This window comes from Heterocephalus glaber, unplaced genomic scaffold (assembly GCF_053883595.1).
Source record: "Heterocephalus glaber isolate CG9 unplaced genomic scaffold, H.glaber_assembly_v1.0 deba00000071, whole genome shotgun sequence".
NCBI classification, from domain to species: domain Eukaryota; kingdom Metazoa; phylum Chordata; class Mammalia; order Rodentia; family Bathyergidae; genus Heterocephalus; species Heterocephalus glaber.
Window position 1 is genome coordinate 14,601,769 of NW_028258137.1, and position 14,344 is coordinate 14,616,112.

At 33.2% G+C, this 14,344-nt stretch overlaps 1 long non-coding RNA gene across 1 annotated transcript in view; it reads right to left on the bottom strand.

Annotated features, from left to right (window-relative positions):
- Window positions 1–4,348: 4,348 nt before the first annotated feature.
- LOC147830624 (uncharacterized) overlaps window positions 4,349–14,344 on the bottom strand; it is a 122,895-nt gene continuing 112,899 nt past the window's right edge. The window contains exon 3 of the long non-coding RNA XR_015448829.1: window positions 4,349–4,484. This is a non-coding gene — a long non-coding RNA (uncharacterized LOC147830624). The remainder of the gene's footprint in view (window positions 4,485–14,344) is intronic.

The following is a 14,344-nucleotide window of genomic DNA, read 5'->3' on the forward strand; positions in this document are numbered from 1 at the left end:
GTGTGTGTTTCATAATGGCTAGCTATTTTTCTTTCACATGATCTCCAATGAGTTCTATTTTTCTTTATTAGTTTTTTTCTAACATCTGTTAGTATCTCACTCACCTCTACTCATTCTTCCCTGTCATTATCTCTCCTACATTCTGAGGAGCCCCAACATTATAGAAAAATTAAGGTATGAGAACAGCATTGCTCAAGCAAGCCCAGCAAAAATCAGAGGCCAAGAGTGTCCCCTGGAAACTAATCTGGATGCAAAAATGATAATTTATTTGATAATGTTTTATCGATTCCTCTTATATATTTAAAATTATAGAGTATTCACCTCTAGACATGTATTAACATACAATGTCTACTTCATTATGTAATTCTTTATACTGTATTAAGATCTCAATCTTATCCTTCTAAAAATATCACTTTATATGTCTTATAATATATATGATCTATTTTGTAGATTAATAATAAAAGCCTCTTGATTTTGATACCCCTACTTGAACTCTGGGCCAAGAAACAAAGAAGTAGCCATATATTAAATTAAGAAAAGTTATAGAAACCTTTTGGAGAAGAGATAAAAAATCTTCTTGACTATTATTTTTGACTGGCTTTAGTAACTTCTTCCTGTAGTATGGATAGGAGCAAACAGAAGGGATAGAAATACTGACTATAGAAATAAAAATAATAAAAAGAAGTGTATGATATTATTTCACAAAATGAAAGTTTCATATATATACATATATATGTATATATATATATAAAACACACAAAATTAGGTTGAATAAGCAAAACTTTGGAGGTACAAAGCAATTTTATTGCTGACTTTTAGGGCAGATTTCATTTTTGTTAATCAAAAACATCCAAAAAAACAAGGTAATCAAAACACTTAACAATCATTATACCAAGTCCAGTCTAGTAATAAAAATCTTTAAATACCAAAGTTATAGCAACTTTTCTTTCTCAGTTCCGCCTTGCTAGGCAGCTCACTTGCAGACCCTTTGATTTAGTTGAAGCTCACTCTTCTCTTTCTCTGCTTTCTGCTCCCAAGAAGGTAGCAGTGCAATTCATTTGACCCAGGGTCTAAGAAAACCTTGTATCATGTCTTTTGTGCTCACTTCTGAACTATGACATGCACTTAAGCAACATTTCCTCCAACATTTCTGAGCATACAGGCTGCCTAAAACAGTCACCTCTTTGTCATTCTACTTTCAAATCAGCTGGTCAATTAGTTTCAACTTCTTTAGATTTCTTAGGCATTAGTCAAATAGCAGGTCTTAAATGGCAGGAGTCACTTTTAAGCTAAGTGATCTTAAAGTCTATCTCCCTTGGATTCTGAGGAATGGAGATGTATCCCAGTCCCTCCCCCTTGGAGGTGGAGGTTAGTTTGCTGAGCAAACTAACAACTTTCTCCCCAAATACTCCTTTCCTTAATTTTTAACTTCCCAATCCTTTTGATCATTGATATGGTGAAGAAGCTTAAGAATTGCATAATAGTTTTTCTCCTCCCTTCTCATGTAAGAACTGGAGGGTGTCTATATCTCATCCTGAAATCTTATTTCTTGAGACCTTAGCTAAAACAAACAGGTAGAGTTCCACTTTAAGATCCTATTATACATGGTTCCAAAACTGCACTATATTCAAAAAGTGAAGGGAAAGAATTAGGTTTTCACCAAATAAGGAAGATTAAATGCTAGCAAGTGATCTGAAAATTTTTACAGTTGAATTAAAAGCACAAGGGAACAACATTTAACCCTAAGTTTTCACTTACCAACGATATGCTCATCTTCATAACAATTAAATAAAAATGTAGAGTTATTGGTGATTTGTATATACAAGGGATAAAGCCCCAAATCCTAAGAAAATAGATATGCTATTCTGTACCCAAAACTGCTAACCATATTTCCATAGAGAATCTAGAGGTAAACAATGGCCCAAGGAGAGAAAAATATCTGCCCTTTTGGCAATGTTATCTTAGGGAACTTTTAAACTCTTAAGAAATAATTAGTGTAACAGAGGTGAAATAGAGATTTTATATCAAAGCAGATATTGGCTTCAGGGAAGTTCCAAATGCATCACTGTATTTAGAATGAAAATGAGGAACTGATTTTAAACCAATAGTTATATAATATGGATAAAGGATTTGAAGAGGAAAACATTGAGTTTAAAAATTTTCTTAAGAGCTTTCAATGGTGCTTGATGAGAATCAAACTTTGACTTCCACAGCATTTCAGTTTGAAATTCCACTAGAACATCAGAATCTTGCAATTTCAGCATGATGCTTTCCCAATTTTGTGAACATTGTAGTATTACTAGTTATATGATTATACAATATTTTCTCTACAGTTTGCTATTTGAAGAAGTATTTACTGGGTTTTTTCAAATTTTACTTGCTCTTTTACCATTATCTGTTTTTAATGTAGCTTTAATTAGTATGAATTTTAAGTATTTGAGCAGGGTTTATGTGGCAAGAAAGAACAATTCCTAGAAAAATATTAATAACAATAATTAATACTATAGTTTAAATATCATCAAAATCCAAAATCATTTAGAATAAAACTCACCCAGAAATTGATATTTGAGCATCTATTTGTGGTTGCTTATTATCCCACAGACCTTGAGAAAGATCTAGATAATCCATAGAATTTGAGTAGACAGCACTTTAAAACTAACAGGTAGCTGTTAATATGAAATCCTTGACAGAAATCAAACCTTTAACAATCATGTGAATATAGATTTTCACATCTAATTTCATGAGGATCTTTTTTCATTTTTCTTTTCTTTTTCCCTCCTCTTCCCTCACTCACTTTCCCTCCCTCTTTCTGCCCTCCCTCCCTTGCTTTCTTCCCTTCTTCCCTCTCTCCCTCCCTCCCTTTCTTCCTTTCTTCCACCTTCCCTCCCTCCCTTCCCCATTCTTACAGCATAATACTATTTTGTTCTAAAATCACCTTCACAGGTTATAAGATTTAGCAAAGATAATGATAGGCCAATACATATAAGCCATATATTTCTCATAAATTGGATCTAATCAAATAATCAGTAGGTACATTCTTATTGCCAGTTTTTATTATCTCTTTTGAGAAAGCATTGGAACCTTACATTTTGTTAACTTCAATTTTAGCATATGTGCTGTTGAGCTGAGCACAGATTTTGTTAACTTCAAATCAGCCAATTTCCTAGAGCCAGTGCCCAGTGGCAAGCTGAAAGAACCTAACATTGCTTCCTTTTCTTCTTCACTCCTCTTGGGGTGGGGGTGGGGTTGAGGGTGGTATTTGCTTGTATGTGCATGAGTATAAAGAAATGATTATTTCTGTGACTTTTGGCTTGAATGTCTGTCACTTCGTTTGCTATAATTCAATTCACCCCCTCCCCAAAATAGATGCTTCAGTTGCAATCTTCACCTCTTTAGCATCTCCGTGCAGGCAAGGTTAGCTAATAAATTTTGATTAATGTAGCCAAATACAAACTCCCACCTCAAGCCCCTTTATTTGGAATACTATCATCAGATTGGTTTACAGAGAAAAGGAAATAACATAAGGTCGGAAGGGATGGAGATGGGGTAAAATAGTAATAAAAAGTAATTATATAAAAATGCTAAAGATACAACATCTGTTTTTTGCTTAGCCCACTGAGCTTGACAGTTCCAGATATATGCTATTGTCCATTTTTAAACAGATATGAAAATGGAAAAGGAAAAAGAATGTTTATGTGAGATCATTAAATAGTGCAGAAAAAATAAGAATCTTTATTACACTGGTAAGGAAAAAGAGAAACTCAGTGAAATTTCTTTCCACAGATTTGCCTTTGTGATCTGCAAGGTGCTGTTCCCCTGCTTACATTTCGTTACCCTGGCAACACACTCCTGTAAAATAAAGATTATTAAAGCGCATATGATTATTTTGCTGCTGAGTGAATAAGACAAGCCGCTTCTGAAATGCCTTATCAGAGAAATTCAATTTTAGACCAAATTGTGTTTTTGCCTCCTTCTAGCTTTCTCTTCCCTCCCCCCACTTCAAATAAAACCATCATCTCCACAGTTACTAAGTGATATTTTGTTACTCATTCATACCCTCAGTATTTTAAGCTTTCTTTTAGTTTCATGAAAGTGTTTTTCCCAGTTTCATTATAGCTCTAGTGTATTTTTCAACTATCTATCATCTGTTTGCAAATCAAAATTAGAAGGCAATGTGTCTCTACTTTGACTTTATTATATTCTAATAATAGAAACATTGGACTCTGTACAAAATATAAACATATACATTATATTGTGTATGCAATATTTCATTAAAGGATGAGGTAAAGACCTAAGACATGAGGTGCCATTTTTAAGTCTGCAATCCAACTGTACCAGTTAGCTTCACTCTTAAGTTTAGTGTTTTGTGCTTTTTCATTTGATACTACCCAAAGGTGATGTTACAGAAATGGGTAGTTTTACAATTGTTTTGATAGCCAGTCATACCTTTGTTGTCCAGTACTTCTGAACTTGTTATTTAGTTACTGAAAATAGAAGAAAGATTCTTGAGAGTCTGGAAATTATTTAATATTAAGCTTATAAAGTTCTGTTAACATTAGCCAATTTCCTGAAAAGACAGTAATGGCAACTTTTCTAGATCTATCTAGTGATTTTACTAGAAGCTATACCTTAACCTTGTTCAAGATGCAAGCAAAAGTCAGTGAGAAAAGAAAATTGGAAATACCAAACTTGTATCATTTTAAAGCTGTGTGAAAAAGCTATCATTTAAAATCTTTTTAATATAAGAGTTAAATCAGCTTTGAAGTAGAGGTGGAGGAAATGGAGTCTATTCAGAAAAAGGCAAGGTTTCAACCAAGGCTACACAGAAGATTCTTTACATCTGTTACTGGCACATAACTTGATACTGTTTTGTTGTTCACATACACACACATACATGCACACACTCAGAGAGTAGTGTGTACTGTTGATATTTAATAACATGCAATCATTAAGCTTTCCTCTGTTAACATTCATTTCCAAGTCTGACCAAGTACCATACCCTACATTGATTAACCAGGTTGGGCCCTGGCTTTTTATTTAGATACATACAAATCCTTACTCATTAGTCAGGAATTACAGTGATATTTAACAAGTACTAGAAACTTCAAGTACAATCAAACTGGTGTATCAGTTCTTCTGATGAAGCAAACCAAATATAATGCTATACACATCATCTTTAGTGGGCTACCTCCCCCATGGAACTTATGGCTGTAATTCACTCCCAGCACTGCCCAGAAGGTGTCACCACAAGCTCATTGGCTTGAAGGACTTGGGGACAAGTGGGGAGTAGAAAGCAAAGGGAGAAAAACAGACACAAAGAAAAAAAAAATCTTCATGCAGACAAAGGAAAAGAAGACAACTACCAGGCAATAATATTCCCAAATAGAGAAACCCAAACATTCCCATAGGAAAAAATGGGCCTACATAACTTGTCAGTGAGAATAGAACATGAGAGTTTCAAGGAAGGAGCTATTTGAGGTAGTCGTTTTGTGGAAAGTAAACAGCAGCTGATGAATAAGTAATGTCCATGTACTGAGCCTGATCCAAGCTTCTCACTTAAACTGGTTTACCTTATTATTGCTTCTAGTGGTTTAAGGTGCACTGGATCACATGAAAAAAAAGTGGATGAAAGACCAGCTGAGAAGAGATGCTACAGAGAATCAAAGAATAATAAAACACAAAGCTTTTATTGAGAAACTGAACAAATTAACTCCAAATTACTACCACTGTCATACAAGAGGAGGCTTCAAGGCACAAAACTTGTGCTGCACTCCATCTTGCTTTATTGTGGTGTCTTCACTCATGTACTAGTAGCTAAAAGCCATCCTCTTTATAGTACTACATCTTTTAATCTCCACTCTTCTTCCCTGTATTTTAATTAAAAGACAATGAACCTTTTAAAGTAGTCAAACGGAAAATATAAAATTGCACCATTTTATCAGAGCTTAAGATATTCCTGTTCTCCAAGCATGAGAAGAATTCAAAATAACATACTTGGTATTTTATTACACACCAGTCCTTCTCTGCCCTTTCTTTATCAGAGTTCTTGGTTGGAAGAGCTACTTGAAACTAGAAAGGCAATTCAACCTCAGACTGATAGACTTTTTTTAAAAAAGCCAAGAAAGACCAATTTAATCTATTCCCTGGATCACTGTAGCTGATTTTTAATTTCTAAAATAATATTGTTACTCTGCATTTCTCCTAAATTTAAGTGACAGGCCTAAAAATTAGTAGCCTGTCTTATTTAAGTATTATTTACTCATCATGTTGTCAGTTTGAGGACATGTGGACTAAAATAAGAAAAATATAATAAAATGTTATTGGATGGTAAGTAGGCCTGAATGCTTTGCTTTCCTCTAACTCCACAGCCTAAATCTATTAATTTTGGCGAAGGGCACCAAGACAAATCCATGCTGTTTGAAATGTTCCATGGGAGCCTTTAAAAATGAAGGTCTTGTCTACTCTTTATGGACATTAAAATGCTCCATCCCAAGGACCCCTTTATAGCAAATTGCAAGCTGTTCTGTTTTATCTGCTTTGACAGGATGAAGGGCTGAGCTGGCCCTAGAGGAATGGGATACAGAGACTGAGTAGTTCAAACCTTAGATTTCCAATAAACCATTTCCTACAATTAGAAAAAAGGCATGGAGGATAGTCATTTCACCAGATAGTTTCAACCCATTAAGAATTATTTTATTCCCTTTTACTTACTGCATCACTTAAAATCTAAATAAAATCATGTTCCTTCAATGCTTTACTCTAAACTAGCACTAAAGCCCTTAAAATCACCCTACTAGAGCATTGGCATACATGTCCTTCTTGATCATTTTATTCTCATATCTGCTATCTTAATTCTTGATATCTTACAAATTCAAATTTTTTCCAGCACTATACTTGTGCAGTCATAATTATTCCTTATTCTTAAGTTCAACTATCCATTCATTACTGGTTGAAAATTCTATAGCCCCTATTTTTCTTTCTGGCCTATCAATCTCCTTAAAGAAAATACTTATATATTTCAATTAGTTAATAAATCCTGAGAGTATGAGATTTAGATTTAATTCTTCATTTATAGATTCCCAGTATAGGTATCGAGATAAATATGGACAACATAAAATATTAACTTGGAAAAATTATACTTTCTTTTATAATGTACAATTATAATAATAATCACAGGTATACTTCTGTGTAAGTTACTTTATAACACAAATGTAATGAAAATAGGAAGATGGGAACAAAAGTCTTTTATCACTACCTCCAAAACCTTTAACAATAACAAAACTGGGCCAGGGATTTAGTTCAGTGATTCCACCACCTGCCTTGCAAGCGCAAGGTCCTGAGTTCGATCCCTGGTACCAAAAACAATAACAAAACATATTTCTCTAGAAAGATCCCAACAGGTCAGAGAATGTCCCTGAAACATATTCTGAAATCCTACAAAAAGCAAATAATGGCTGAAGTTATGACCTAATTTGAAATCACCTACTCTGTTCCCTTCCTAAGTTTATTTTTCAGTACCAAAATATCTTAAAATTGTACTAATTTTTCAAAGGGGGGAAGAAAATAGAATGCAAACTTTTCAACAATTAAAATAGAAAAGCATAAAAATGTTATATAAAGCACAGGCTTTCAAATTAGACAGGACTGACAAGTTCCTGAAGAGTCTAAGATTTAGTATATTTTTCTATGAAATAATAACAATAATATCAACTTTGAAGGGTTTCAATTGAATAAAATATAGATGATAAGTAAAATTTTCAGAACAGTGTTTGCCACATAGTACGTAAATATTCAAGTATTACTGAAAGGATTTTTGGGTGGGGAAAACTATTTGGGAAATGAAAATATAATATTCATTTTCTTTGGCTTTTAATAACAAAGTAATATTTCTTACAGGAGAACAAAAGTTTTATCCTGCTGATAATTTAAAATTAAAGAATAAATATGTATTATTGTGCTTTCAGTAGACCTTGTGCTTTTCAAAACAAAAAAATATGATAAATAAAATATAAAAAATGATAACTACACACAAAAAAGAGACATAAATAGGCTCACATATTTCCATAGGCCACAATGGAAAGAGAAACGCAAAACAGTGTTCAGGTCTGAGACTACCGGCACACTTGACTCCAGAGGAAAATAGTGGTGGCCAGGGGTTAAGCTCCAGTGTGGTAAGGAGGACTGAATAGGTTTCACAGAAGTGGGGAAGAAATAATTTGATGCTGGAGACTGGTGTTAGGCTTTCCCGCATCTAAAGGACACTCCACAGCTGAATTTGTAGAACCCCTAATGTAACTCTGGGCTGAACACCAAACTGTCATTATAAGACCTATGTCTGGAAGGAGCCTTAGGGGGCCAGATGCAGTCAAATAAAAAGAACAAAACGCTCATAAAACCTCCCACTCAAAATAGGCCTGCAAACCAAAATTCACAGGAATCTAATTCTAACAAAGTATCCAATAGAATCAACAAATCAACAGAAAAGAAATGCACTCCACATAAAATTAGTTTTATTGAAACAGTCTGACAAAGGCTTTAAAAGAAGTATGTTTAGGATGTTTGAAAATATAAATGAAAAAACACTTTCTAGCAAAAGCCAGTAAGAAAGTATAAAGTAAAAGAGACAAAAATAAAATAGATCTGGTAGGCATTTAAAAAATGTAAAGATGTGTCACTGAAATTAAAAACTCAACAGCATGAATAGGCTCTGGGCTGGATCTTGTGTACACAAAACCTTAAGAAAAAACAACTTTCAAAAGCTATTAAGTCTATTAAAGAGTTCATCAAGTTTGCAGACTATTAGACCAATATATAAAATTCAACTACACTTCTATATATTACCCATGTATAGACTATAATTTGAAAACCAAATTAAGTAAATAATTCCATTTATAACAATAGCAACAAAAATAAAATATTTAGGAAAAAATGTAACAACAGAAGGGCACACTTGTACACTAAAAACCGCAAAACATTTTTGGAAGAAATTTAAAAATACCTAAATAAATGCAAAGGCATCCAGTGGTCTTCTGATCGAGCAGGAGGCTTAGTATTGTTAAGATGACAATACTCTTGAAATTGATCTACAGGTTGGTATGAATCCTACTAAGACCCTAGATATATTTTGCAGACAGTGAGAAGCTTATCTTAAAATTCATATGCAAAGGGGCTGGGGATTTAGCTTAGAGGTTCCAGCGCCTGTCTCTCAAGCACAAGGTCCTGAGTTCGATCCCCAGTACCAAAAAAAAAAAAAAAGAAAGAAAAAAAAATTCATATGCAAAGTACAAGGGAGCCAGAATAGACAGAACAATCTTAAGAAAGACAAACAACTTGTAGAATTTACATTTTCTAATTTCAAGACTTACTGCAGAAACTATAGTAATTAAGACTGTGTGGTATATAACAAGGATAGGTATATAAATCAATAATATAGCAAGTCTCAGAAATGCACCCTTATATTTCTGGTCAATTGATTTTCAGCAAGGGTGCCAAGATAATACAATGGGGGAAAGAAAACTTAAAACTAGTTGTGCCCTGATGAAGGGATATTCACATGTGAAAGAATGTATATACTTCTCGTTACATACACAATTAAGTAACAGGTCACAGATCTAATTAAATGTAAGAGCTAAAACTATAGAACTCTTAAAAGAATGCATAGGAATAAATATTCTTGATCTTGGCTTAAGATTTCTCAGATGTAATATCAAATGTACAAACATGAGAAAAGTTTGATAAATCAGATAGCATCAAAATTGAAAGCTTTTGTGCCTCAAAGAACTCCATCAAGAAAGAGAAAAGATAAATAACAAGAAGAAAGTATTTGCAAATCATCTATCTGATAAGGAAATTATATTCAGAATGGGTAAAGGATATATATAACTCAATAAAAAGAATAAAGGCCAATTTTAAAAATGGGTAAAGGATTTGAACAGAAATATCTCCAAAGCAGATATAGAAATGTCAAAATGCATATGAAAAGATATCCATTAGTCATTAAAGAGATGCTAACCAAAACCACAATGAGACACTACTTTGTACCCAGTGGATACATAATAAGAAAAGATAGATAATAGCAAGTATTAGCGAAGATATAGAGAAACTGGAAACCTCAGGCTTTGCTACTGGGACTGTAAGATGGTTCAGCTACTTTGGGCAGTTCTTCAAAATGTTAAACACAGTGTTATCATATGCTACAGCCTAATAATTTCACTCCTAGGGAATATATCAAAGAGAAATAAAAATATTATTCACACGTGTGCATCCAATGATGAATGGAAAACAAAACATAGTAATATTACTTAATAAAAGAAAAAGGTGAAATAGTGACAGGTGATACAATATGGTTGAATCTTAAAAATATTATGGTAAGTGAAAGCAGACAGTTACAAAAGACAAAGTTTTCTATGATATTGTATATACAAATGTTCAGAATAGGCAAATCTACAGAGACAAAAAGTAGATTCATACTTACATGGGCAGGAGGGTATAAATACTGGGAGGTGGGAAGGAATAAAGCGGAGTAACCACCAATGGGTACAAGATTTCTTTTGGGGATGATGTAAATTAGATTTAGGAAATAGTTTAGAACCTTGCAAATATACTAAACTCTACTGAATTGTATCTACCTACTAGGTTATGTATATTTATGGCATGCAAACTATCTCAAAAATATTTTTTAAATGCCTGGAAATAGGAATTCAAACTGCTACAACAAGGGGCCAGGGATTTAGCTCAGTGGTTCCGCTGCCTGCCTCGCAATCACAAGGTCCCAAGTTCGATCCCCGGTACCCCCCACCCCTCTGAAAATGTTAGCTCTAGGGCCAGGGATTTAGCTCAGCGGTTCCGGCCGCTCAAGTGCAAGGTCCCCGAGTTCGACCCCCGGTACAAAAAAACCCAAAAAACTGCTATGACAACTTTGAAGATCAAACTGGCACCATTTAGTATAGTTAAATATACACATATATCAAGGAATTCCATTCTCAAGCACATATGAAGGCAAAAATTCATATCTGAGCACAAAGAAACAGGCAGAAGAATGTTCACTGTAGCACTGATTTTGATATTTTTTCTTTTTCTTTCTTTCTTTTTTTTTTTTTTTTTGAGACAGGGTCTCATTATGTAGTTGAGGCTGACCTTCAACTCACTATGTAGCCCAGGCTGGCCTCAAACAGGTGGCAATCCTCCTATCTCAGCCTCCCGAGTGCCAGGATTCCAGGCCTGTGCCACCACACCCAGTGATTGACACTTTAAAAAACAGAAACTACCTAAATGCTGTGAAGAAGTAAGTGGGTAAATTGAGGCATATTGTTAAATTGAAATACCATATAAAATATTATCAAAGAAAACAAAACTCAAAAATAGAACGTTGAAGAAAAACTACAGAATGATATAGTGTGATACTTGTTTATTGCTCTAATGCATGTTCTACAACAACAAACCACTTTCATATACAGAAAGATATAAAATAATATAAAAATTTCTTAGGAATGAAAACCACTAATTTCAAGGCATTACTTCTGAGAAAAAAGGTAAAGGAAAATAAAGACATGAATTGTATTTGTAATGTATCATTATTATTATTATTATGTTAAAATTCTGTAGTAATCACCCCAAACTCAATTTATTTTCCTGTGCAGTGGGTATTTGGATATGACATATATTAACTTCCATCTTTTAAAAATATGTTTAAAATATATTTAACCAAAACAGCATGATCCTATTCATTCATTCAATCAGTCAGTCATTTGGTCATTTAATCATTCAGTAGTGGAGATTGACCCTAGGGCATTTGCACTAAACTATGTCTCAAGTCCTTTATATCTTTGTATCTAAGTTGTCCAGGTGCAATTCAAACTTGCAATCTTTCTGCCTCAGCCTTCCTTACAGGAATGCACCACATATGCACCACAGTGCCTGGCTATAATCCAATAAATTTTAAGTCTCTACAAACTGTAAAGTCTCAAAAAAATTTTCTGTTTTTTCCGATGAATATATCAAGGGCAAATATTATTCACTTTAGGCAGCATTAGAGTACTACTAAAAGTGAAAGGATTCACTTAGTCAAAATACTAATTTTTTTAAAAGGTGAAATTACTATGCATTAATTCAAACACTTTGAAAATCAGATGCTCTCTGACCTTTCCTCCAGTGTTACCTGACAAGGTCATTATTTCAAGAATATAATTATTCAGGAATGAGGGAGAACATTCAGTCGGGTATTCTCTCTACTCTTTCCTCAGTAGAAATCACAGAAATGACAACTGTAATTAAATCTTTTTTTAAAAATTACCTATGAGTTTTAAGTAAGGATAAAAATTATTTCTAACCTTATGAACTTTAACATTGCACTGTACTAAAAGAAATTCTTCCAGTTTTTCTCTATATCAGTAAAGCACATGACAGCTAAATAAATAGGAAATCTTCACTTTTGACCTTTCACAGCTATTCAAAAGAAGCAATTTTGTTTGCCCCAATTCCACTTACCACAGATACAAGTGAAACAAGTTTGATATTTAAAACTAAGTCATCTCTTATCCAAAAGAGCTGAATGCTTTAAGAAAAACATTATTACAAAATAAGGAGAAGTTACAATTTAGCCCCAAAGCCAAAGAAGTCATTTTCATTATCTGGGAATGATGTTTTAAATTTGGGGGGAAAAAGATTTTTTAAGTTGAAAGGAAGTATGGAAATCCAACAATCTGTAATTATTATCATTATATAAAAGTTTATCTTTTAGTAAAGGTCCCACTTTTGATGACTGTGACAAAAAAAAATTACCCTTCATTGACTTTTTTTGTCAAAGAAATATAATAAGAAAAAAGCAATAAAAATTTTTATGCCATCACCTACGTTTACTACATCATTACTTATATTCCTATCAGGGGTAACAAATGTTTCATCTAATGGCCCCATTCTGAATGATGACAAATAGCTGATCAAACACTGTGTCAAAAGTTTATAAGATGAGATGTGTAAACTTCCCAGCAGAGTTATAGATTAAGGAAAAAGAATAGTCATACATGAAATGTTCCAGTCTGGCTTTATGTCTGTAAATAAAGACAAGAAAAATGAATTATATTTACTTATCCATAAGTATGTTTCAGGATATGTGATAGTTTCTGCCTAAATAATTTAAATAAAATTCAAATAATTACAAACACATGTCATCAAAAATAAATACATAGTGAGGCTTCATAGGAAGACTTTCCCAACTATAAGCAATGTACAGGAATTGGCATTAGGGCTGGTAGGAATGTCATGAGCTACAGGAGGAAAAAAATTCATTATCTGAAAATATTTATTGTTTTGATATTCTGAGCATCTCACATAAATAGAAACATATAATATGTAGCCTTTTATGACTGGCTTCTTTCATTTAGCATAATGCCTTCAGGATTTAACCATGTTATAGCATGTACTACTACTTCATTCCTTTTTATGGCCAAATAATATTTAATTGCATGGCTATATCACATTTCATTATCGTATTCATCAGCTGATGAATCTTTGGGTTATTTTTTGCTTCATTTTTAAATAAAATGTTTTGTTGTTTAAGTAATATAATTTTCAAATATTTTATTTAAGAATTTCAAAGCACTTGACAGTTGGTACCCATAATATCTATGAACTTGGTCTTGCTACCATGTTTTTTACAGTTGTTGAAAATAAAGGAGAAAAAACTATCTTGATATTCAACAGTTAAACGTAAAAATAAGCATGTCTTTACTATCTCCAGACATGAGCATCATGATAAATTTAATATTCGCACTCTCAGGTGCAATGTAGTAAGGAGGGCCTGGAAAGAGACTGGGAGGGGGCTATTCAAATATTTTTAGTAAAATGTTGCCTTTGTTGTGTGCAAAACCTACAGAATATGCCCTTTAATTTAGTAAATATTTTTAAAAGTAGAGATGGTTCATTATTATAGCTAAAACAATTTATGTATGTACATATGTGTTTATTTTTATTAGTACATGTCCTGCACCATGGGGAGGTGGTACACATACATAACATATCTCAATTCTTTTTACTTCCCCTCCCTTCTCGCCTCCCTCCATTGCTTGGTCCTCTTCCCATTTGCAAAAGATCTATCTCCCTGTTTCCTATTATCTATCTTTTATTTTCCTCATTAAATTATTTATACTTTGAATTTCTTACATTAAAGAAACCATGTGATATTTAAGCTGTGTGTCTGATTTATTTCACTTATTATTATAGTCTCAAGGTGCATCCATTTTCCTACAAATGACTCAAATCTATCATTCTTTATGGCTGAATAGCACTCCATTGTGTATAAATACATTGTCTTTATCTATTCATCTCTTGATGAGCATATAAGCTG